The 25,454-nt window shown below is 37.2% G+C and overlaps 1 protein-coding gene across 1 annotated transcript in view; it reads left to right on the top strand.

Annotated features, from left to right (window-relative positions):
* The first annotated feature begins 15,571 nt into the window (after positions 1–15,571).
* Positions 15,572–25,454, top strand: part of ADGRL2 (adhesion G protein-coupled receptor L2) — an 894,229-nt gene continuing 884,346 nt past the window's right edge. Inside the window, exon 1 of the mRNA XM_056815432.1 lies at positions 15,572–15,948. The gene's annotated coding sequence lies outside the window, so the exon portion shown is untranslated. The remainder of the gene's footprint in view (positions 15,949–25,454) is intronic.

Genomic DNA, 25,454 nt, shown 5'->3' with positions numbered 1-25,454 from the left:
GCAGCACAAGGAGAGAGTCAGCATCCCTAGGATATCCCACTTGAAGTCTCTGTTCATGTTGACGTCAACCCATTAATCCCTATTCTTTGGGTCAATCCATTCAATGAACTCCAAATCCTCCCAGTTATATTTTCTTCTAGTCCACATTTCTCCAACCTGTGACAAGGATCTAACCCAAGAATCTTAACCTTTTTGTGTGTGGCATAGACCTCTTTGGCAGTTGGGTGAAGCCTATTGACCCTTTCTCCAAATGATGTTCTTAGATGCATAAAATCCACAGAGGAAAACAATTTTGTGGAAATAGAGTTATCAAAAAATTAAAAAGCTAGTTCATGAACTCTAGGTTAAGACCCCCTGAGCTAATGAGAGGCTGACAAGTCTCCTCTGGAAATACTGTTTCTATAAAAGGCTGGCTGGATTAGTTATTATTTCACCACCCATTCTGTAGAATACACCAAATCAGAAGTTCCAGACCAGTCACCCCAAATAATCTTATCCTAGAAGAAACAACTCTGATTCTCCCCTGAACAGGTTATTCTCTGGGCCATTGCTGTTCCTTAGCACCCAAATGTTTTGCCCCAAATTAATAATAATAATAATAATGATAATAATAATAATAATTCCTAATTCTTATTTGTTTCCATATGAGACTGGTGTCCCTTTTTAGAGAAAAGTAGGAAAGGGAGAGTCATCCAGGCTTCTATTGGAAAAGATCATGGGCAATAAGGGAACCCAGAAATATAGAAGAAGCAGTGACAACAGAAACCCAAGACAAGCTACCAGTCATGTAAAGTATGGCTTGGCTATAGAGAAAGAGAACACAGATCCCTGAGCCTGGGGACTATGATTAGTTGATTCGATATGCATTCTTCCAGGTTTCACATCGCATGGCAACATAGTTTCTAAAATCAAGTTCATTTTAATTCTGTTTTTTCTTATTGCTAACAGATACCAGATAGTACTTTAAAGGTAGGGATGGGGGAAGGAGTAAGAAAAGAATCCCAATCAAGACAAACATGCAAGAACAGGATATAACAGCTAAGATATAACCTAGCTATCAGACAGTTGGATGATGCAAAGCTTAAAATACTGGCTCAGGAGTCAGAAAGATCTGAATTGAAGGCCTGTTTCTAACTGTGTGACCCTGGGCAAGTTATTACGCTTCTATTTGCCTCAGTTTCCTCAAGTACAAAATTGGGGTAACAATAGTACCAGTTGTCGAGAATCAAATAAGATAATATTTGTAAAGTGCTTAAGATAGTTGCTGGCACATAGTAGGCACTATATGATGGCAAATATTATTATTTTATTTGATTATTACATACTTTCTACAAGGATAGCAGTCCTATGTTACTTTGGTCATACCAACACTTGCCAAATGCACAGGCATTTTCATCATTTTCATGATCATTTCTTTAAGGGTGGGGGGGGGATGAAGTTGTAGTCTATGCCTCTAATAGTTTCTAAATTTAAATTGGATTTTTCTACAATTCAAAAGGTGAGAATCAAATACAAGTTTCCCTTTGAAATTCTCACTACTGAATGGCACAGGTACATTCCTAGACATCCCATTCTATGCATTCACACTTTTTACCAAAGTTTAAAAAAAGAGAGAGAGAGAGAAAGATCTTACTCTGAAATTTTCTTGGTGTTGTAATTAGTATGCATTCTTTTCTTCCATTCACTTTTCCTAGAAAGTAGGTCACCCAATTTTCATGGACTGAAATTGATTCTTTTTTCCCCCCAGATTTCTGAGAAATCCCTGCTTTACCCTTTTTGACTATGGAATCCAATCCACCAAACATTTAAGCGCCTACTAAGTGCTAGGTCTCAGAAATTAATGGGCTTCCCCTCTCCTTTTGGAGTGAAAGAGCAGGGTATTTTGGACCCAAGTAATCTTTTGCAAGGCATTGGGTCTATAAATCAACATAGATTTGGTCAGTTTCTTGATTCACAGGAATTTGAATTGTGATCATTCAGCTTTTGTTTTAGCAATAGAAAAGTACACGTACTCATGCACACACACAAATTATTTACCCATAAAAAAAAATACACCTAACCACATTAAAGCCTACATCTCCTTTTTTCTGGTATCTTTACAAAAACTAAGCCCCAAACTGTCTTCTGATTTTTGTTGTTGTTAAAGAAACGAGTTAAGATACCTTTTTCCTAGGCACCCACATATTTTCCATGTGCCTCTTCACCCTTGTCTTCCAGCCAGAACACAGTAAACAAAAGGACACAGTTCTTGACACTTGCAGAATTTCAAGCTGTTATTCAAGAAGGAAGTCCCAAGAATCTTGTCAGAGAGCCTGTTTGGGCGAGATTCCCAGCCCAGTTTTGTAGACCCAAGATGTCTGGGTAGTCTTAGTATGCCTGGGATAAGCAGTCGAGGATTTTTTTATCTGAATCAAATCCAAACTCCAAACCTAATTAAAATACCACAACATAGTTAACTCTTTGTTAAGTGAGTCATTTTAAAAAATCTAATAGAAGGAATGGATTCCACCCCTCTCTGATTCAGCCTTTCCCATAAGTTTCTGCTGATCACTTATATTTTACATTTTGGTGCCAGTCTTGTTTTTTCATAGGCGAAAAGCTTCACCCAGTCTTTTGTTGCTATGCAAACATCAAGAGTTGCATACGAGAAGCAAAATTACTGAGATTGGATATGAAAGATTTGGTTACTGTGGCTTTTGTTTGAAGTGTCTTTTTATTTATGCATTTTGCTTTCCTCCCAAAACTAGAATAATGCTCCAAAATATACCTTTTGCTTCTTCCTTGATAGTTCTTTGCAAGAGGAAAACCTGCCAAAATACTATAGATGATAGTATTTTATTTGAGTGATCTGTATCCTCAAATCTACTATTGTCTCTAAGATAAAATAGAAACTCCTTTGCTTGGCATAGGGAGCCTTTAACAATGTGGTTCTAGCCTATGCTTGTAGCCTTCTTTCATATGACTCCCTCCTCACATGCTCTGTATTCTAGCTGAACTGACCTACTTGTTGTTCCCTATAAATGCCAGCCCATCTCTCGCTTCCGGAACTTCACACAGACTCTCTCATGCCTTAAATGCATGTGCTCTTCATCATGGTTTCTTAGAATTTTTGGCTTCCTTTCCAGGATCAATTGAAGTGCCATTTCACAAATAAGACTTTCCTTGATGCCCCCATTCTTAGTGCCTTCTCTCCTTAAAATTGCCTTGTATTTACCTTGTATTGACATCTACATACATCTTGTTTCTCTTCTAACACAATATGAGTTGCTTAAGTTGAGAGACTTTTGATTTTTGTCTCCATAATCTGTGCCTAGCATCTAGGACCCAAAATAGCAGCCCACATTTCTTTAGAGGTTAAAGATTTGTAAATAAATCTTCATAAATTATATCATTTGACCCTAACACCTGCCTGCCACCCTATAAATAAGGTAGGAGCTATGATTATTCCCATTTTATAGTTAAGAAAACTGAGATTGACCCAATTCACACAGAGCTGCTAAATGGCTGATCTAGGGTTCAACTTTAGATTTTCGAACTTGAAATTCAATATTTTACTCACTTAACCACCCACCTGCTTAATTTTAATATTTATTGAGTTAATAAATAGATAGATTCCATATTTACATTTAAAAAGCACAATCCCCTCTAGAACAAAATACTTAGGACTATATGAACTCCTAAAAATGGGTGAAATTCAGAGTTCATGCAAACAGCAGTGATGTAGTAAATGCTGACGATCTTTTAAAATCTGTGAGAATGTGCCCTAAATTCAACACCTTTTAAGTTTTTATTTTTACAAGCATTTATTATTTCTTCTTCCCGCTCTCTACCCCCTACTATTTTTTTTAACTACATCAAACATGAATAGTACAGCCTGCCAAATCCCCACAATGGATGCATCCTAAAATATATGTCATTCTGAATTCTAAATCCATTAGCTCTGGGACTGCAGGTGGGTGACAGGTTTCTTCTTCAGTCCTCTGAACCTATAGTTGATCATTGCATTAATCAGAGTTCTAAAGCATTTCAAAGTTGTTTTCCTCTATAATGTTGTTGTCACTGAGTAAATTGTTCGCTTAGTTTTGCTCAAGTCACTCTGCATTAATTCCTAGAAGTTTTCTTATTTTCCTCAGAAACTGCTCATTTTACTCTTTCCCTAATTCAATTTAAATGCTTTGAAATTTGGCCCCCAGAAGCCATAGGCTGGTCTTCTCACTCTTTCTCCTTTTGTGAATTTCCATTGTTATCATCTTGAATTTTTACTGCATGGTCTCATTGTCTTATGCCTCATGGAAAGTCCTTGGAATTCCAACTAAAGATTTCCTTTTATAAACTTTTCTGTTCTCCCTGCATTACTTTATTGTTTTCTTAATTTGATCCAGACCTGGACAGAGTGGATAGATAGGCAACCTCAGAGTCTAGACCAACTGAGTTCATATCTTGTCTCTGTCATCTCCTGGCAACTAAATGGATCAGTGGCTATAACACCAGACCTGGAGTCAAGAAGACCTGAATTCAAATTGAGCCTTAAACACATATAAACTGTGTGACCCTGGGCAAGTCACTTAACCCTGTTTGCCTCCGTTTCCTCATATGTAAAAGGAGTTGGAGAAGGAAATGGAAAACCACTCTAGTGCCATTGCCAAGGAAACCTCAAAGAGGATCATGAAGAGTTTGGCACAACTTAAATGCCTGAACAACCACCAAAACCCTTTATCCTTTAGTGTACAAAGGAAATCTCCAAGACAATAAATGTCAGTCCTGCTTACAAATGATTTACATTAATAAAGTACTTTAAAGTTTATAATGTTTTTATTCCCAATAATCCTAAAAGATAAATCATCTGTGCACTAGAATTTGTATTCCACAGAGGAGAAAATGTAGACTTTGGGAGGTAATGATTAGTCTCTGATTATTTACAAATGCACAAACACAATTTGAACCCTAGTTTCCTAATTACAAGTTCAGGATTCCATGCTATATTCCTTAAAGGAGCAATTATGAATTGGGATATGAAAATCAAGATGCAACAAATTATAGCCTTCTACATCATGATATCATTCAACCAGTCAATTAATAAGCAAGTATTAGGCATTTACTATGTGTACTGTGTCAAACCCTAACAATATAGAGGAAAAGAGCAACCAATCCAAGCCCTCAGGCCTTAATGGGGAAGACAACATAGACATAAATTGGTCCATAGGTTCAAATCCTGCCTCAGACATTCACTATCTGTGAGATTATGGCCAAATTGATTGCTTTAAAATTTCAGTTTCTTCATCAGTGTAATGGCAATAATAATAATAACAACAAGAATAACACCTAATACACAAGGTTACTAAAAAGATCAAATGAAATTATATGTATAAAGCACTTCACAAACCTCACAATGTTGTACGATTGTCAGCTTTCATTATTGTTATTTATTATCCTCTAACAAGACAACATAGGCTAAAGTTGGGATAAGATTAGAAAATATGGATAGGAAAAAATGTATAACTAAAAATACAGGAAGCATTGTAAGATAATTGTGAATAATTTTGCTTATATTAAATTGAAAAGTTAATGTACAAATAAACTGTAGCCAAGATTAGAAAGAAAGCAGTAATTGCAGGGAAATTTTAGAGATAGTTTCTTGGATAGAGGTGTCATATATAAAATATATAGAGAACATTGTCAAATGTACAAGAACATGAACCATCCCCAACTGATAAATAGTTAAAAGACAGGCACGGATAGCTTTTAGATGAAGAAATCAAAAGGGTATATATAACTATATGGAAGAAATTGCTCTCATTATTGATTAGTCATGCACATCAAAATAATTCTGAGATATCTCACATCTATCAGATTGCCTAAAATGATAAAAGGGCAAAAAGACAAATGTTGAAGGTGATGTGGAAAACTGGGGATGCTAATACACTGCTGGTGGAACTGTGAACTAATCCAGTCATTTTGGAGAGGATATGGAAATATGCTCAATAAGTTTTAAAACTTTGTAAATATGCCAGCAATTTCACTATTTGGTTTATTGCCTAAGGTGATCAAGGAAAATGGCAAAGAAACTATATGTTCTAAAATATTTATAGCAGCTCCCTTCGTTGTGACAAAGTACTGGAAACTAAAGGGATGCCCATCAGTTGCAAAATGGCTAAACAAGTTGTGACATGACTGTGATGGAATACTACTGTGCTATAAGAAATGACGAGCAGGTTAAATTTGAAAATAAAACATAGAAATACATGAAATTTTGAAGAACGAAATGAACAGAACAAAGAGAACATTATGTATAGCACTGAAATGTTTGAAGAATGACTTGTATATGCCTACTTCCAGAGAAAGAACTGATAAACAGAAATAAGTAAGACATAGTTTTATGTATACATATACCTTTCTGTCAAATGATGTCTTCTTTAATGTAGAGAAGAGATGAAAGGAAAATTAACTCAGTATTTAAATGTAACAAATAAATCAATTTTAAATTTTAAAAAAAGTTGTCTATACCATTGACAGGTGAAATGATTTTCCCAGGGTCACACAGCCAGTTTTTGTCAGTGGAAGGGTTTGAATCTTCCTGACACCAAAAAAAGACTATCTTATGATGTAGTGAAGGGAAAAAAGGGAATAAATAATTATAAGGTGCTCTGTGCTAGGCATCGTGCTAAATGCTTTTAACAAATAGCACCTCATTTGATCCTTACAACAGTCATATCTAAGTGTTATCTTCCCCATCTTACAATTGAGGAAACTGAGATAAATAAAGGTTAAGTGACTTGTCCAGGGGCATATAGCTAGTAACTATCTAAGGCCACACTTGAACTCAGATCTTCCAGAGTCCTGGCCCAGAATTGAATCTATTGTACCACAAGCTATTTCTCTTTGCACACATCTACCACCTAAAGGAAAAGCTTATGGCATGGCTAATAAGTATTTCCCAGAAAGGTCAAGGAATAATGGATTAATTAGATCAACTCATCTATTCCTTTCTGGAACCTCACAGAGTCTATTATTCATCATGTCTGCTTTTTATATGCTAGATGATAAAAATATGTTCCTCACAATCCACCTTCTCTGGTGCCAAGGTCGGGATCACTGTAGGACAAAGCAGGAAGATTCTACTCTCATCATCTTACAGCCTCTCTCTAGATAAAAGAGATTCTCCTCTCTCATCTGTAGAATATCAGAATCATTGACCATCACTCATTCAATACCAGGATCTGGACTCTTTAATGACAGGATAGTAATTAAAATTTAGGAGCCCAATTTGCTTCCTTTATAAGGAGTTAGGAAAATAAATAACTACTAAAGCAATTTCTATTCCATTTGCTTTTGTTTTTCATATCTCCAACAAAAGAGTAACTTGGTCCTTCGTTAGGGATGGTGACTGCCACCTTTAGAGAAAAATACAGACTTGAGAGAGCTCTGTTTTCAATGACACAGTATTGTTTCATGTTGACCTAAAATGATTAATTCCTTTTTGTTTCTATAGTTACCTTACTTGTTTCTTCCTGGTATCTCATAACCCTATTTCCCACATTCAGACTGGATTTGCTATTTATACTAACAACAATGGCAATGAAGCTTTCCACTTAAGGCTCCTTTGACTCTTCTTTCTTTCTTTCTTTCTTTCTTTCTTTCTTTCTTTCTTTCTTTCTTTCTTTCTTTCTTTCTCTCTTTCTTTCTTTCTTTCTCTCTTTCTTTCTCTCTTTCTCTCTTTCTCTCTTTCTCTCTTTCTCTCTTTCTTTCTTTCTCTCTTCCTCTCTTCCTCTCTTCCTCTCTTCCTTTCTTTCTTCCACCTTTCTTTCTTTTCCTTTCTCTCATATCTTTCTTTCTTTCTTTTTCTCTCTGTCTTATAACTTTTTTTCTTTCTGTAATATCTTTTTTCTTTCTTCCTTTCCTTTCTCCTCTTTCCTTCCTTTCTTCCTTCCTTTCTCTCTCTCATTCCTTCCTTCCTTTTTTCAAATCTCAAGTAAATGGCACTAGCAAAAAAATTATATATATATATATATATTTACAGAACAAAAAATTATGTTTTCAGAATGCATCTTATTTCCAAACACCAAATGAAATGACTGCACTAACTTGTGCTCATTTTTCATATTTAAAAAGCTACCTTACTCAGAGAATCTCCAAAGAACATTTGTTACAAATGGAGCAGGAATATATCCTGAGTAAACTGTTGTTCCCGTTTGGTATTTTGGAGGGGAACCATATATAAAATACCTTGGCAATAGAGCTAAGAACTGACTTTAGAAATCCTAGTGACCAATCCCCTTTCTCAAATAACTTTATTCCTAAATCTCCTTCTATTCTTCCCATGATATACCATGGACCTGGAGGAAGCTCCACTATCTACTCATAAGCCACCTTTTAGACCCTCTTCTATCTTTTAAACCCACTTTAACATGAACTTCTTTACGCATTGAACCCGGATGCCTTCCTGAGCTCTGAGCTGTGCTGGTCTCTGAACTGTCATGCACTGCTTCCCGGCCTCTTCCTGAAGTTTCTGTTCCTTATGTGTGTATTGAATTTATTCTGGGAGCCTCTAATGGCCTATTCAGCTCAATGCTTTGTATACTACCTATAGCAATGTCTCGTGTTGAGTGCAATGGACCTGGAAACAGACCATGGTGTAATCAGAAAAGAAAGGGAAAATATGAGCATGTAATTCAGAGAGACAAAGTCCTAGAGACCCTTTAGTTGCCCAAAGGAGTCAGTTGTCTCCTGTATGAGGAGAGGGCCAGGGACACCTGCAGGGGAGAATAAAGATGAGGAAATGTCTAGGGGCTCAGTGGAAACCCAGCAGAGAAAGAAAGCAGCTGTTTGGAGATAGGGAGAAAAGAGGGAGGGAGGAGGATAAAAGGCAAAAGCTGATACTGTATAAAACAAAATTAAGTTGATGAATGAGAACTCCAAGGGATTTAGATAAGTTTGAAGAAAGAGTTGAATTGAGGTTCCCTCCCTCCTCCCCACCCCCAAGTCTCTGCAGTGAAAAGGCAATTTTAAAAGATTCAGATGCAGTTAGGGATTCTGTTAATCAGCATAATTTTTTAATCATTTGTGGTTTCGGTGCCCTTTTGGGGGTTTCAATTGTCATCGTGTTTATGGGAAATTGGCAGTTATTAATTGCTGTTAATCTTGTACCCGTCCTTATTAGGATTCAAATATATTTCTCAGTACTCTGTCCAGTATCTATGTAATCATTTATCATCCCTGAGTTTTACTGTAAGTATAATATTTACGAGAAGCAATTTTTCATGCCTGAATTAAGTACGGAACCTACAATATTTCCTGGTTGTATGTGTCAAAATGACCAAAATTCAAGCAATAGAAGAGGACACAAGGATCTCAAGATGATGCTTTTGTATCTGAGGTGGGAAATTTGGCTTCCTGTGAATATAATCCTTAAGTTCCAAACAATAATTAGCTTTAGTAGAATTAATATCGGTTATGGTTTTTGTAAAAGATTGTGATATTTTCTCATTTTAAAGTACTAAATGAGCTTCAGGACTTAAATATAATTGAACAGTGATTTCAAACTTTTTTTTTCTATACCCTAAGGTGTGTTGAGTCTCAACAAATTTAATATTTTTGTATGTGTGCGTATATATGTATGTCTAATCTGTAGCTCTTGGGGTAGAAGGATGGAGTGGATCCTAGCAATAATTATGTCCCAACTCCCACAAGACTAGCTCTAAAGGATACAATAGCTCACCATCCTCTCAGGAGTATTGCTGCACAGGATGAGGGAGTCTGATATCATATTGGTCTCTCCATATATGGCTAATAAAGCATATAAAGATAGAAAAGAATGAACATGGGAAGGACAGAGAAGCCCAGTGCTGTTTATAGGGCTAAGTTGTGAGAAGAGAAATAAAAGAAAATTCAGAAGGAAATACAAGCAAGGCATGCTTGTTACTAGTCATAAAGTTAATATGCACTTGAAAAAATCATCATAAGATGATGATTTCATGTAGAAACCACATTTTTCTTTTCTTTTTGTATTGTGAAATTTAAAAAAATACTCCTGTTATCAAGGCCCACTTCTAGGTCAACTTATGAAATAAAGAAAGTTGATCATCTGTCCTCCCCACCTGCCCTTTCAATAACCCTACTGGGATCTCCTCTAACCATCACAGTCCCCAGAAACCCAGTGCTTTTATGTCTGGCTGACTAAAGCATCTTCTCCTGACATCACTACTAATTAAACCTGCCATTTCTAGGCAACATTCTAGGTTTCCTAATTGCTGTTCCTATCCAAAACTGTGATTCTCTTACTCTGCTGAGTTCAGCTAGTCATGAGGACATGATATGAGAGATTAATTCCCAGGAATGTGAATTAATGTGTTGCCATCAGTGTATTATTAATATCTCAATTCTTGTATTTGTGTATTTAAAAAAGAAGTAAAAAATGTATAATCCCCAAAAGAATGAATGTCCAATGTTTAAATTTTAGACTATATGACAGGCTAGTTGGGAAAATATTTTAGGTCAAGGAGATCTTACAGTTATTCTTCAAATGTCTACTTCTCAAAAAGCTCCTCTGGGGAAAGGATTTCTATTTTTCTCTTTTACAGGCCAAAGTGAGAAGGGTCATGAAGTAGTTGTCATAAAGCCAGGAGCCTTGATAATATAAAAATTAACAATATTAATTCTTTAGACTTATATTTCCAGTACTTTTTCTTTTTTTAAAACCCTTACCTTCTATCTTAGAATCAATACTATATATTGGTTCTATGGCAGAAGAGTGGTTAGGGCTAGACAATGGGGGTTAGTGACTTGTCCACCTAGGAAATGTCTGAGGTTAAAGTTGAACCCAGGTTCTCCCATTTTCAGGGTTTGCTCTCAATATATTGAACCAGGACTTCCCCAAGCTGACTTGGGGAACTTCTAAACTTCTCTAGCTCATTTGGCCTCAGATTAATTGAAAGTAAAAACACTAGTGAATGGCATTCCCCCAAGGAGTGCTATCAAAACCCTTTATAAGTTCTCAGACTTACAAGGCATTGGCCAGAAAAATAGTTTTATTTCTATAATAAAAGGCATAAAGAGTATTCACAGCAAAACTCCTAGGGGATCATGAGAATCTCTTTCCTCCATAACTATGGGACCTCTTTCTCCCAGTCCAGAGACCCACAGGGTTTCTGTGACCTTGAGTGAGGCTTTAAAATGGAGATAAGTGAAGATTCTTCTTTCCAACAATGAGTTCCACCCCCCTTTTAAGGCTCCACTCCTAGCAAGCATCTACCACTCCCATCTCGCTAAGGACATTCCTTGATTGTTGGCCAATATTATGGTTGTCCTGGCTGTCACTGTACTCTGTGCTATAAGGAATCTGTAAGAGAGGTGGGGCAAGTGTTATTATCATCAGTTTAGAGGTGAGAAAAATGAAGTTATAAGAGATGTCATGATTTGCTCAATTCAGCAAAGTCATTCAATGTCTACTTTACGGAAGGTTACTGCATTCCATGTCACATTGCTAGCAAGAAGCAGAGATGAGAACTGAACCCCAATCATCTTGTCCAAATCCAGTGTAATTTCTGCTGCCCACAGAATAAAGTTCACAAGACCACTTTTCTATTCCCAGTAAGATAGAGTGATGATATGCTTCTGAAGGTGAGAAAGTCAAAGCCAACAGAAATAGCTTCATATTGATATGAGTCCTAAAATCTGCTTCTTCAGCCACTCGCTAGTGAGGATTCCCTTTTGGAATTCTATTCTTTAGGCAGCAAGAGCTACTTGAAAGAAGATAGATTGATTATATATATGTATATATATATATATATATGTATATATATATATATATAGCTATCTTTGATATATTCACAAACTTTGATGCTATTGCCAATATGTCAAAGTGAAATGATCACTGGATATAGTCAAAGGAAGGAGGTACAAATCCTGGCTCCTCTAAGTGCTAGTGTGATGTTGTAGACAAGTTACTGACTTCCCAATATCTTGGTGTTCTCATGTATAAAATAAAAGCATTATATTTTGTGGTTGTTGAGTAATTTTTCAATCATGTCCAACTCTTCACAACCCCATTTGAGGTTTTCTTGGCAAAGATGCTGGAGTGGTTTGCCATTTTCCTTCTCCAGTTTCATTTTACAGATGAGGAAACTGAGACAAACAGAGTTTAGTGATGTGCTGAGGATTACACAGCCAGTAAGTGCTTGAGGCCAGATTTGAACTTAGGAAGATGAGTCTTGGTGCTCTATCCATTGGGCCACCTATATCTCAAGTATTATGATTCCTTAAGTACCTATTAGAACAGCTAAGAGCTCTAGGTCTGGATTCAGGAAGACTCATTTTCCCCAAGTTCAAATGTGGCTTCAGATACTTGTTCTACATATAAATTGCTTCATCTGTAAAATTAATGGGAGAAGGAAATGGCTAACCACTCCAATAATTTTGCCAAGAAAACTCCATATGAGGTCATGAAGAGTTGGATGTGACTGGGAAAAAAAAAAAGTAACTTCTAACTAAATTTTAATGATTATTGTTACCTATTTGTAACCTATTAGTTTACTCTATATTGGCTTTATTATTTCTGCTTATCCTTCTGAACACTTTAAAAAAGAATTTCTATGTTCTGTTATTCACATGACTATAATCTGGTACAATGATCGTCAAAGTCTGGTCCAAGGATCGCATCATTTACCAAGGTCATTTCAGGGCATCTCCAATGAAGAGTGACACAGTCAATGCTTAGTATAGTGCCTGGCACATAGTAGGTACTTAATAAATATTTATTGACTGATTCAGTGAAATAATCTATCAAATCAGAGAAGCATATCAACTGGGTTTTTTATAATGCAGGACAATAGACCAATACCTGATAAGTATCATGGAGCACACTACTTAAAAAAAAAAAAAATTAAGACACTTTGATTCAATTGGTAAAAGGACTTGTCCAAGGTGACTAAGGTACTACATAACAGGATTCTCACCTAGGTGCAACTTTTTCATAAACAAAACACTGTTTGAATGGCCTTTCACTTTTTTTTATTGGTTATTATGGTTTCATAATTGACACAACCATCACTGAAAAAAAAAATTCCAAGGATAGAGACTGGATCTGTCATTTTTTTTTTCATGGAGAAAACTCCTACCAAAACAGGTCCATAAGTCACCTTCTTTACAACTTAAGCATTCGGAGAATTGCCTGGAACTGAGAGGTTATGAAATATTGTACCCAAGCTCACAAGGCTACTATCCCTAAAACTGTGCAGCTGGAGTGAATATCATGGAAATTCCTGTCAGGACCAGCCTTAAGATGTTTTGTTTGTTTGTTTTCCATTAAGCAAATAGGAGACCATATAAGGTCCATTTCTATTTCCCCATCTTTCTATTTCAATTGTAGATTTGTTTATTGGAGCCTAAAACCAGAGATGCTAGTTAACAAAAGGTCTTCTTTCTAAATATTGAAAGTATTATTCATAGGCTCAGTTTCAGGGTTTTAATATCATTTTTGAAGTTAATTTCATCTAAATAAAGTGATTTACACTGATTCACAATACAGACATTGAGCATTGGACTTAGTCAAGTTGTTTGCATAGGCCTTCTGATCAATTCAGTCAAACTATGCACTTGACAGACTGATTTTTTTTAATTGGATTGACCAAATCAAATCAAGCAACTGTTTTGGCTTTTCTTGACAAAGTCACAGAAAGAGTAGCGGGTCACATGTTGCCTAGGTAATAGGGTGTCTTCATTACCTTCCATCTCTGTCATGGGCTCATTATATGACTTGGGGCAGGACTATTACATTTTTGTTTCCCTCTCCAAGTAAGAATAGAAATATATAGGAACCTGATTGGAAAATGTCTTCAATACATGTTGTGATGGTAGAACATTCCATGCTGAGAAGTTCAGAGGTGACCCATATGTGGATCCAATATGAAGTATGCTATCTTCCAATAGGTATTTGGAATATAATGGAAAGTCTTGGGATGTGTCATCTCATTGGAGCTTATAATTATCAGCAGAAGAGAACTTAGAAACCACTGAATCCAACTCTTATTTTGTAGATGAGAAAACTGAGGCATAGAAAGTTGGGATCCCAGAGGTAGTAAATGTTTAGTTAGGGGGTTGAACCCAGGTGGTATTTTAATCATAATTACTGTTGTGGATTTTGGAGAAAGTGGGAAATGAAAAATAAACAATTGTCTAAGAAGATGGATTTAGGGGATGAGATTTGACTTTTTTTGACCATGGTTTAAAGATATAGAATGGGGGACAGCTGGGTGGCTCAGTAGATTGAGAGTCAAGCCCAGAGATGAGAGGTCCTTGGTTCAAATCTGGTCTCAGATACTTCCTAACTGTGTGACCCTGGGCAAGTCACTTAAGCCCCATTTCCTAGCCCTTACAGCAATTCTACCTTGGAATCAATTGATTCCAAGATAGAACATAAGGGTTTAAAAAAAAATAAAGATATAGAATGATGGATTCTTTGTCTACCTGTGATATAATGTAGCTAATGAGATCTTGGAAGAATGACTTTAAAAAGATATAAATTTCCAAGGAAAGGAGAGGAAGGCATAGTAACTTAGATTTCATAGAGAGTAGTAGGTATAATATAGGAAGAATACCATTAGTAATTCTGAAGAACCAATGACCAAGAACTACAGGTAGTAGAAGAGATAGTGAAGAAATACTTGATTTGGAATCAGATGAACTGGATTTGAATGTTACCTTTCCCACATACTTCCTATGGGATACTAGCCAAGGCTCTAAATCTCTCTGGGTCCCACTTCCAACATCAATAAAATAAAATATATTGTTGAATTAAATGATCTCTACAGTCCTTTCCATTTCTAAAACTTGTGATTTTTATATTCACATCTGCCTTTCTTTAAGGGCATCCATTTGTAACATTTAAAAGAAGGCTTTTAATTCTCTCTGTGATAAATCTAAATAAAGAAGAAAATCTACTACAATATTAAAAGAATATTTTTAAAAGGAAAAATAAAAGGCCCTGCCTGCTCAGTGCCACATTTGGGTTATCCTAAATAATTATGATGAATCACATTTCAAATACTTTTTTTTTGCTCATCATCATCTTCTAAAAGTTACCGCAAACAACTTGTCAGCACTTTTGAAAACCAGGCTCGCTTCAATTTCACACCTATGAGCCTTGTTCCAAATTGTGTGGGTTCCTTTTGTTGATGGGGGCACACTATTCACTCCCAAGCATTGCAATGCTCCAAACTCATTTGGAGTTTCATGAGAATGTCTTCTTGATTTCTGACAGATGATTGAAAGCCCCCTTCATCTCAGAATCCTGGAAAACACACACACACACAGGAGAGAGAGAGAGAGAGAGAGAGAGAGAGAGAGAGAGAGAGAGAGAGAGAGAGAGAGAGAGAGAGAGAGAGAGAGAGAGAATCCTCAAGTGTTCCTAAAAATTGGGTCCGACCAAGCATCAGCCCGTCCAGATTGATATACTATATACCATATATATTTTCCCAGTGATTAAGCAGCCCTTAATGACAACAGTTCTTATCTTACAACTGTGACATGAAGAGGGAGCTGTAGCTCTTTTGAGACACAGCTCTGCACGAAGCAGCTTATCCATGCTTTCCGATCTCCTGTCTTTCTTTTTTTTTCCCTTTCTCCCTCCCTTGCTCTGTCTCTCATTCATTCTCTCTCCCATCTTTTGGCCATCGCGCCAGATAAATTTAAATGTATCGGGCTCCGAATCTGTCCAGCGGAGTTAATCCATGCAAATCAGAAGCCCTGGCTGTCCAAGCTTGATTCACAAAGAGGACTCAGCTACAGGAGGTCACTGGTTCCCAGCTGCTCCTCCCATTATATTTTCTTCCCCCCCTTATTGCAGAACTGCTATATGTATACAGGAACCGAAAGGATCCAATTTACTGCAACTGCTGCCTGGTTTTTACTTACAACTTTGTTTGAAGGAACTTACCTTCCATCTGTCTTTGCAAGGTAGGAAGTCGTATTCTTCTAAAGCCTGGGGGGGGATGATGCCTCCCAGCTTGGCTCATTCTGGAATGTCACTTGAATGCTGTATAGACTGTTGCTAGCATTTGGGGCCAAATGCAGCCAATCCAGGTGGCTAGTGCTTTTGTTACCCAAATGCATAGGTGCAATTGTTTAAGCTCCTGTTATTGTGATGTTTCTTTTCCCCTGCAACCAGCCTCCCTTGGAAGCAAGGAAACTGCTGAAGCTCAAATCTAGAAATACAAATTTCAGTCATTTGGTTTCCTTTTTCTTTTTTCTATCCCCCTTCTCCCCTCCCCCCCAAAAATCTCCTACTGTGTTTTTAAGTTCTCCTGAACGCCAGCCTAGAAAATGCCAGAGTAAAATACAATCCGGGCCAGACGCCTACCCTTGAACCTTCCTCCTGTGTTTTCTAGGGGAACAAGGCTAACAATTGAAATGTTTTAAACAAATAAAAGCTTGTATTTGACTTTATGTTTCTATGAGGTAGGGAGCCCAAGGCCCCATTGCAAATGGGCCTGTCAAGTAGATTTATACCATGGTATAAATAAATTATTCCTAGAATAGTCAGGAATGGGATAAGCATGAGAGTCAAATTCACAATATTGTTATTTATTGTAGAGAAAATATTGAAATCGCTCATTAAAAAAAAAAAAAGTTGAATCGCGAGAAGGTTAAAAAAAAATGCCCAAACCTGTAGGGGCCGTGACTGTTACAGATGTGTCTGAGAGAGCAGCCAACGTGTGGTCAATAGCCACCTAGTTAAGTTGTGATAACTAATGTAGCTGTGAGCCTCTGCTCTGACAATGCACACTCTGACTTGTGAAGGCAGTCCCTGGGCTGGTATTCTTTCAAGCTTGTTTCCTTTGATTGACTTAGAAGCACAATCAGCAGCGTGCCTTTATAAGTGAATTCTAAAAATACATTCAGATACTAAGAAAAAAACAAAACAAAACACTATAGGCTTAAACACACCTTTGCTGGTTAGTGCCAGCCAGGCTTGATCATTCCCCCAGCACCACCTGGGATGCAGCAGTGTTCATTCAGGATGCCATCCAGGGAGCTCCTTTATTTCTCTGATTTCCTGTTTTGACCCTCCCAAAGCCCCGCTCCCCACCTTTTTTTTTTCATTGAGAAGTTCTCCTGATACAGTCACGCCCATAATTTTTTGGACCCAGTATAGAATAGAAATCAAAAGGAACAGTAAACAAAGTTGACAGGGTAGGATAGGGAAGAAGAAAAAAAAACCCAACATTCTTTAGTACCCTGAATACTTCTGATGGTATAAATCTTTACATTTCATCTTCTGGGTAGATACTTGTAGTTAGTCGAGTTCCAAGGGGGTAGAAGGGAATTTATTATCTACATAAAATATCTCCGTGCCAAAAACGTGCCTTCCTTTTTCTTTTTGATATAAAGTCTGCTATTGGAAAAACGCAGTCTGATTTTTTAGGACAGCACAAACCAGGGAGCCCTGTCATTGTTAGCATAAAGAAGACATCTAAACAAGGATTTCTGTGCAGAGGGCAATCTTTCTATCTCTGGCATTTGTTAGGATACTGTACATAGAATTTAACAGATAAATATCTTCTGCTTTATGGCATTTTAGAGATCCTTCCTATTGGTATTCAGGCTACTCTACTAGGGGAACAACTGGAAAATAAAAGGAATATGTTTTATAGCCATGAGCGATAAAAAAGCCCTTCCGGGTGATGTCAAAGGAATTTGACCTTTCTTTCTTACTCAGTAATTGGGATTTAAAGGGAAAAAAAAACTATTTGAAGTAGTTTTATTATTTTTTTTTAGGTGAACCAAATTTTTTTAGAAAGGACTGGTGGAATCACTGTGTGTATCTATATAGCTAGATGTCAATATCTCCTGCCATCGACTCACTGCCATTGGAAAGGCAGGTGGATTTTAATGGAAAAAAAATGGTGTTGGAACTGATGTCTTAGACTAGTTTCTCTGACTGAGTGGGAAAAGTTAAAAGGAGTCTAAATGGTGGAAAAAAAGAAAGGAAGAATTACGTCCAGAAAGGAATTAGAGAGCTCCTGGCCTCTAGGATTGAACCTGACTATTTTAGAAATTGGGAAATTTCCATTTGGAACACTGGGAAATTCACCTAAATGAGCATCAGGGGAACATTACAACCTGGTTATGTGAATATGATCAAAGGAGACTTTGATGGACAGAGTAGAAATGGAAACAACTAATACCCCACAATGCTACCTCTCCCTCTGCTGGATCTGTTCCCTATTCTTGTGTGTGAGATCTGATATTTAGAGCAGGAAGAGACTTTAGAGACCATTTGGTCTAATCTCTTGATTTTACAGGTGAGGAAACTGAGATCCAGAGAGAGAGTGACTTGCCCAAGGCTTCTTTGTTTTACTTTTCCTAGTACCCTTCCTCTACTGCTATAAGTCATTCTGAATCTATTTTGTAAGACCCTATAAATAAACATTTTACCCCAGGTGTGCCTAGACATTTCTGAGGCCCAAGATTACTTTGACTTTTGCCTTTTCAGCCTTCCTGAAGGTGCCTGTTTAATAGGAGATTAAGAAATGTTTGTTGATTGACTTAATGTCACTCTGTAGGCACTTAAATGCATTTTGAATGATTGAATGAAATCATTAGCATTTGAAATGGATGAAAGAATTTATCTGGGAGCCAGGAGGCAGTTTAGAGCTTTGGATCTGTAGACTAGAATGCCAGTGGCTCAAATGCGAGATTAGACACTGGCCATCTGGGTGAACCTGGTCAAGTCACTGTAGTTCTCTGAGACTCAGTTCTCCCATCTTTAAGATGGGAATAAGAAGAGCATCCAAACAGACAATGTTGCCCCGAGGCACCAATGAAATAATATATATAAATCTCTTTGTGAGTCTTAAGGCATCATATAAATGCCAGTTATTATTACAGAGTTATTCCAAAACCACTATTTTAGAGGCTTCTGTGCCGATTTACAAAATTCCTAAGAAACTCTCTGTAGAGCCAGTTTCTCTGCCTTAAGTTAGAATTTTACTATGTATTCTAAATAAAATGGTCTCAGCCTCTTACTCCCTTGGGTTCCTTTCACTTCATCTGTAAACTTGCCATTCCTTTAGTAATTCACTCAAGCAACGCTTCCACAGAAGTTCCATTTCACTGTGTATTAGTTCATCTTTCAGGAGGTACCCAGAACTGGCAAAACTCGCAGCTAGCTGTGCATAATACAGTGCCTTCATTCCCCCCTGACTCCTTCCTGTGGGTTTGAGAGTCCTGCTAAAGAGATAAATTATAGACTTAAAAAGCTGCTCTGATGAGCCTTAGTAAGTTCTCCCTAACGTTAGGAGCAGCCCAGTTGGTAGGTCCCTCCTGCTTGAGCCGGGGGAAGCTGGTCCTGAGCCTGGGAAAATGACATTGGCTCCATAACTGGGTTCCTCTTGTAGTCATCATGTTCTAGAAGCCATCCGCAATCTCCATCAGGATTCTAATTCACTGAAGTCTCCTTAGGAATCCACACACAGATATTATACACATATAGTCTTAGTTGTCTGAAGCATTGAAAAGAGGGGATTGGCCCAGGGTCTCATTACCCCTCTGTGCCAATGGGGACTGGAACTCCAATCCTTTTGGAGACTGTGGTCAGCTCTCTACCTGCTACTCCACGGTACTTCTTTAATTAAGCTTTACAAGGTTATAAGTAACGGAGAATTTGCCCATCTACACTAGTGATGGGAGTTCTCGGAAACTCCCTACAGATCAAATCACATATTTAGCCTAATAAATGCATACATACATGTTTATTACATGTATGTATATTATAGGGAATGGAACATATGTCACATACCTATGCTAATGCTTTTTACAAATAGTATCTCTTTTGGTTCTTAGTAAAACCCTAGCAGGAAGATGCTTTAATTTCCCATATTTTACAGATGAGGAAACTGAGGCAGGGAGACACTAATTAACTTACCCTTGATCATACAGGTAATAAATGCCTGAATTCAAATTTGAACACAGATATTCCTACATCCAGGCTGCTCTCTACCCACTGCGCCACCTAGTTGCCAATATACCTATATATAATTTTTTTCTTTGTACACAAGTATAGAAATAGATGTATGCACATATATAGATGCATGTATAAACTGTATGTGTGTAGAGACATATAATACATATAGAGATGTATAAATGTATCTATAGATATAGATCTCACAGATTTAGTTCTGTATCTATATCTGAGGCAGCTAAATGGCACAATGCATGGAATGATGAACCTAAAGTCAGAAGGGTCTGAGTTGGAATCTTGCCACAGATATTTACTAGCTGTTTGACCCAGGGCAAGTCACTTAATCTTTGTCTTCCTCAATTTTCTCAACTATAAAATGGGGATAATAATACCATCTATCTCCCAGGGGTTGTTGTAAAGATCAGATGAAATAATATATACAAAAACCTTAGCAAACTTTATCAATGCTAACTTATATCTGCATCTACACATATATTACCATATCTATCTAAAGATGTTATCTATAAATCTGGAGGCAGGTTTACAGGGATACAGATCCATATAGATATCTGATCAGTACATCTATTTCATCTAAGTGTAAATAGATAATAGATTCCTGATAGAAAATAATAGAGATGATAGAGCTATAAGGAGATAAAGAAGAGAAGAGCCGAATTGACCACAGGACAATTTGAGGGGCAGGCAGGTGGCTCAGTAGATTGACTCTAGCTTGGAGACAGGAGGTTCTGAATTTAAACCTGGCATCAGACTTTTCCTAGCTGTGTGACCCTGAGCAAGTCACTTAACTCCAATGGCTTAGCCCTTACTGCTTGTCTGCCTTGAAACCCATACTTAATATCAATTCTGAGGCAGAAGGCAAGGGTCTAAAAAAGAGTAAGGGATGGGAACAATTTGACAGGACATGTTGTATCATAAATACATTCACACACTCTCCATGATTTTTCGCCAGATAAGATGGAAGCTCCTTGAAGGCAAAAACTCTTTCCCATTTTTGTCCCTCTATCTACATGGCCAAGGCATGTAGTTGGCTCTTACTCAGGCCTTGGTGAATGGTTAATTAACAGATAACTGGTTAATAGTTTGTTTGCTTTTTTTTTCTGGTATAGATGACTTGTTTTCCTAGAAGACCAACAACACCCTCTGCTCTTCCCCATCCTTCACCCATCCACGCCCCCCTCTCAAGGTCTCTTTTTCACCTCATTTAACTATTTCTTACAGCAGCATATATAACAACTGTTAATAGCCAATTTTGAAATGCATTTCTTTCCTTCAGTATGGGGGAGAAAATAGCATTTCAGTAAGGGGACCTTATAGCTCAAGGGGTTAAGAAGCAGCTCAGATCTGTAATTGACTGACTGGCTTCCTGACAGCCTTTGAAGTACCCCTCACATCCCCTCACTCCCCAAGACTGACATCCCTTTATATGTTTGGAATTCTTCAGCCAGCATAAAGTGCTTGGTAATGAGTGAAATTTACCTGGGGCTTCATCTCTCCACAGTTCCTTGAAACTTCAGGGAAGTTTTAGTAATAGTTAACAATTTGATGCCAACAATTGCTTTCTTCAGAAAATAAAAATAAAAGTACATTCTTCTATCTTGTCCTTCAAAACCTCTTAGATGACAGAAGGTGACTGGTTTTTGCTGTTGTTACTACTGTTGATTTTTCTTCTTTACCTTTCTTCATTTGGTGGCATCTGAATGAAAATTTCGCCTGGTTGGGAATCCAGGAATGCATTAGAAGGGCAGATAAAGAAAACAAATGGAGTGGAAATGCATCTTTAAATGGTTAGTCTGTGAAAGGCTGAGTGTAGTTATCTGAAGGGGTGTCAAAGGGTGTTATCTCCTAGGAAGAAATGAGCAAGAACAGGTCCACCCAGAAAAGCAATTCTTGCTTTCCTTAAATCTGTTTATTTGGGTTAGTTTGAACTGTGTCCCACTGGGTGTGTGGCTTTATTTTTATTTTTGTGGTTTTGATTATGTTTTATCCACTATGAGAGATTAACTATTAGCCGAGCAGGCAGTAAGAATCTGATTCCAAAATGGTGCTCATTTGACCTTTAAACCCCCCAGATCTCAAGTAACCAAAAATCTGAACAGCATCAACACATAATCAAGTAGCAGAAATGAGTCCAACATGAGTCGGTGGCAAAGGAGGAAAGGTATTTGCTTCTAGAGCTGAAAATGGAAAAAGACAATTTCGATGCTCTTCTGTGATACCAGCTTCCTTTTTTCAGATCTTATTTGAAGTAGGCAAACGGATGAGCTGGTCTGCAACTCCAGGACATATCTGCTTGCAGGCAGAACAACCAAGAATCTATCTTGAAAGTCATATTAATATATCCATTTGGCGAGAATATGCCAGAAAGGCCTATACCAGTGGAACTTACAACGTTACGATTTAATTTAAATGTGAAATTCAAGCACCAGAATTGCTTCTAGGGGGAGATATTTTCTTCTGTTTTGTTTTAAATGCCTCTAACACCGTTCTTTGTAGTAATAAGCAAATGACTTAAAAATTATATTGCCCACTGAGTAATGATTACTATAAGAGGCATGAGGACTGGTGCAAGTGGCAGTGAAAAACTACCCAAGGGGCTAGAGCTTTCATCAGGCAAGAAGTCAACCATCATCTATTAAGCTCTTACTATGAGCCAGGCACTTTGGGATATAATTACAAACAAAGACAGTCCCTCCTCATCCTATTCAAAAAGGAGAGACCAATATACTAAAGAGAGCTAAAAGGGGGAATGGCTGGGTTGGGGAAAGACCCCTAGTAGGATCATGATGGAGAAGTCAAGAGAGTAAAAAATCATTGTGGGGACAAAATAAGGAAAATGGCTGAGCCAATATCCCCCAAAGAAGTGATTGGCCACCCTGGGTGCACCTACAAAACGGAGGCCCCATAAATAACTAGCCAATGGAAGAAAGGGGCCAACATGGTACTGAAGGAAATTCTAGGAGAAGGACATTGAGTAATGCTGGCTTCCAAAGAGTCAATTCAGAAACAGAGCTAAGAAGCTAATGAAAGATGTCTAGTTTGGTCCTGTCTGCAAAATGGAGACCCCAAAAGGAACTGAATGACTTGAGACGGTGTTCAGCATAGTGAGGGGATGTTTATACAGGGACTGAAATACGTTCTTCAATCTTCAGTGAAAAGAAAGCTGAGAGATAGTGGTGAAGCACCAGAGGGTCAGAAGCCTACCCAGAATGGAATAAAGATATAGAACACAAAGGGCCCCTAGAGGTCATCTCTTCCAGGACATCTTAATCTTTTTTTGCTTCATGGACTTCTTTGGCAGTCTAGTGAAGCCTCTGGATACCCTTCTCAGAATATTTTTTAATGCATAAAACAGAATACATAGAAGGAAAGGAAAGGAAAATTTCCAAAATATAGTTATCATTTTTTTCTTTAAAGTCACAGACTTCATGAAGCCATGACCAGTTTGAGAAAGCATGACATATTAGATTCCGAGTCCTCTTACGTAATATCTAGGACACTTTCTGAGAGATCCATTTGTTGATACAAATGGATAGAGATATCAAAATATGAAAAAAAAAGGGGGATTAAAAAAAGACTTAAACCATTAAAAAAACAAACAAACAAACAAACAACAACAACAAAAAAACCCTGACCTTTCATCTTAGAATCAATACTGTATATTGGTTCCAAGGTAGATGAGTTGTAAAGGGTAAGCAATGAGGGCTAAGTGACTTGTCCAGGGTCACATAGCTCAGAAGTATCTGGGGTCAGATTTGAATCTAGGACCTGCCCTCTTTAGGATTGGCCCTGAATCAAACTAGTTGCCTGCCCTCTGCCTCAAACCCTGTTTGAAGTTGTCTTTTTCAATGGTTGTTGTTTTGTTGTGCTGGGGAATTTATGAACCTAGAGGATTTCGCAGAAAAAAAGTCAATTAAGAATTCAAAGAGACTTTATTTTACAGATGAGATGACTTAAAGATTAAGTGTTTTATAAAAGTTATAAGTAGCAAAGCTGGGATTTGAACTCAGGTCCTTTATCTCCAGAGCTTATGTACTTTCCACTATGCCATAACATGTCTCCAGAGAAGCATTCACTTCCTGTACTTAATGAAAACTAAATCTATAAAATTTAAATAGGCTAGGCGTGAGATGAGGTTGATTGGTTGCAAAAATATGTGCCCATTTAAAATATGTATATTCATACACATGTATGTGTATATGTATGTATATGCCCATTGACATTCATGGAAGGGTTTAAAATACCAATCATCAATTGAATCAAATGAGCAAATACTGCCTTGAGAATTCCAAGGCGCAGTGCTGAGTATAGCGCTTGGAGGAGTTGACATTAAGCAATAAATACTTTTTTAAGTATTATATCTGGTAAATTTACATAGTAGTTTTTTAATAAATTCTTATTGACTAACAATATGTACACAAATATCCTAATCTGAAGAGTGGGGAAAGTCTTAAAAACTTCCCCAGTTTGAAAAGCTAATTTTAAAGTTGTACTCTTAAAATCTCCTTTAAGATCACTCTATAGCAAAAATGAATTCTATAGAAATAAGTATCAAGTGATAACATTTGTACAACCCAGTGGAATTGCTTGTCATCTCTAGGAGGGGGGAAGGAAAAGGGGAGGGAAAGAAAATGAATCATGTAAACATGGAAAATATTGTTTAAATAAATAAATAAAATAAATGAATTAATAAAATAAAATCTCTTTTAACCAAGGGACAAACTTGATTTTAAATTAAAGACCACATAAGTCCTTCCCTCCACCCATCTATCTCACCCCCCCTCCAAAAAAGTCCAGTGTTTCCATTTCATTTCTCTTCTGAATTCAGCTCTTAAAGTATAAAACAGCAACATATTCCTTTTATATCCTGTTCCTTCTTTGGTTGTATTCATGATTTTTGTAAGTCTCATCTCAATAAAGTATAAGCTTTCATCTTGTCTCAATCTGTTGGGCATATAGAGAATGGGTGCTTGAAATGAGAAAAATATGGCTTGTTTGCTTATTAGAATTTTATCTCACCTCAACCTACCTTGTACTTGCATACAGTGTATATAATACATTCTCAAGAGAATATAAGCTCCTTGAAGACAAGGATGCTTTGTCTTTGTAGTTTCTCTGACATCTTTACAACCCAACTCAATTTCTCTTTTATGTAGGTGACTTTTACTCATCCCCCAGTTACAGATGACTTCCCCTTTCATATTACTCTCATGTACTTTCAACTGATCTTGTATATACCCAGATATTTATACATTAGCTCCCCCCTTGCCCACAGTAAAATATATGTTTCTTTGAGGTCAGGGACTATGTTTTTGCTTTTCTTTATTTACCCAGCAGTAAGCACAATGTGCAGCTTAATAAGCACTTAATCAAAGTTAGTAGTTGTATCACTTTTTCTATCATGAGATCCTAATACAGTGCCTAGCTAGTGTTTAATAAATGTTGATTGCTTGTTGCTCATAATAAAGAATATAATTTCATT

This window comes from Monodelphis domestica, chromosome 2, assembly GCF_027887165.1.
Source record: "Monodelphis domestica isolate mMonDom1 chromosome 2, mMonDom1.pri, whole genome shotgun sequence".
Lineage (NCBI taxonomy): Eukaryota > Metazoa > Chordata > Mammalia > Didelphimorphia > Didelphidae > Monodelphis > Monodelphis domestica.
The sequence above is the reverse complement of the archived record's forward strand: the minus strand, read 5'-3'. Positions and strand labels throughout refer to the sequence as shown.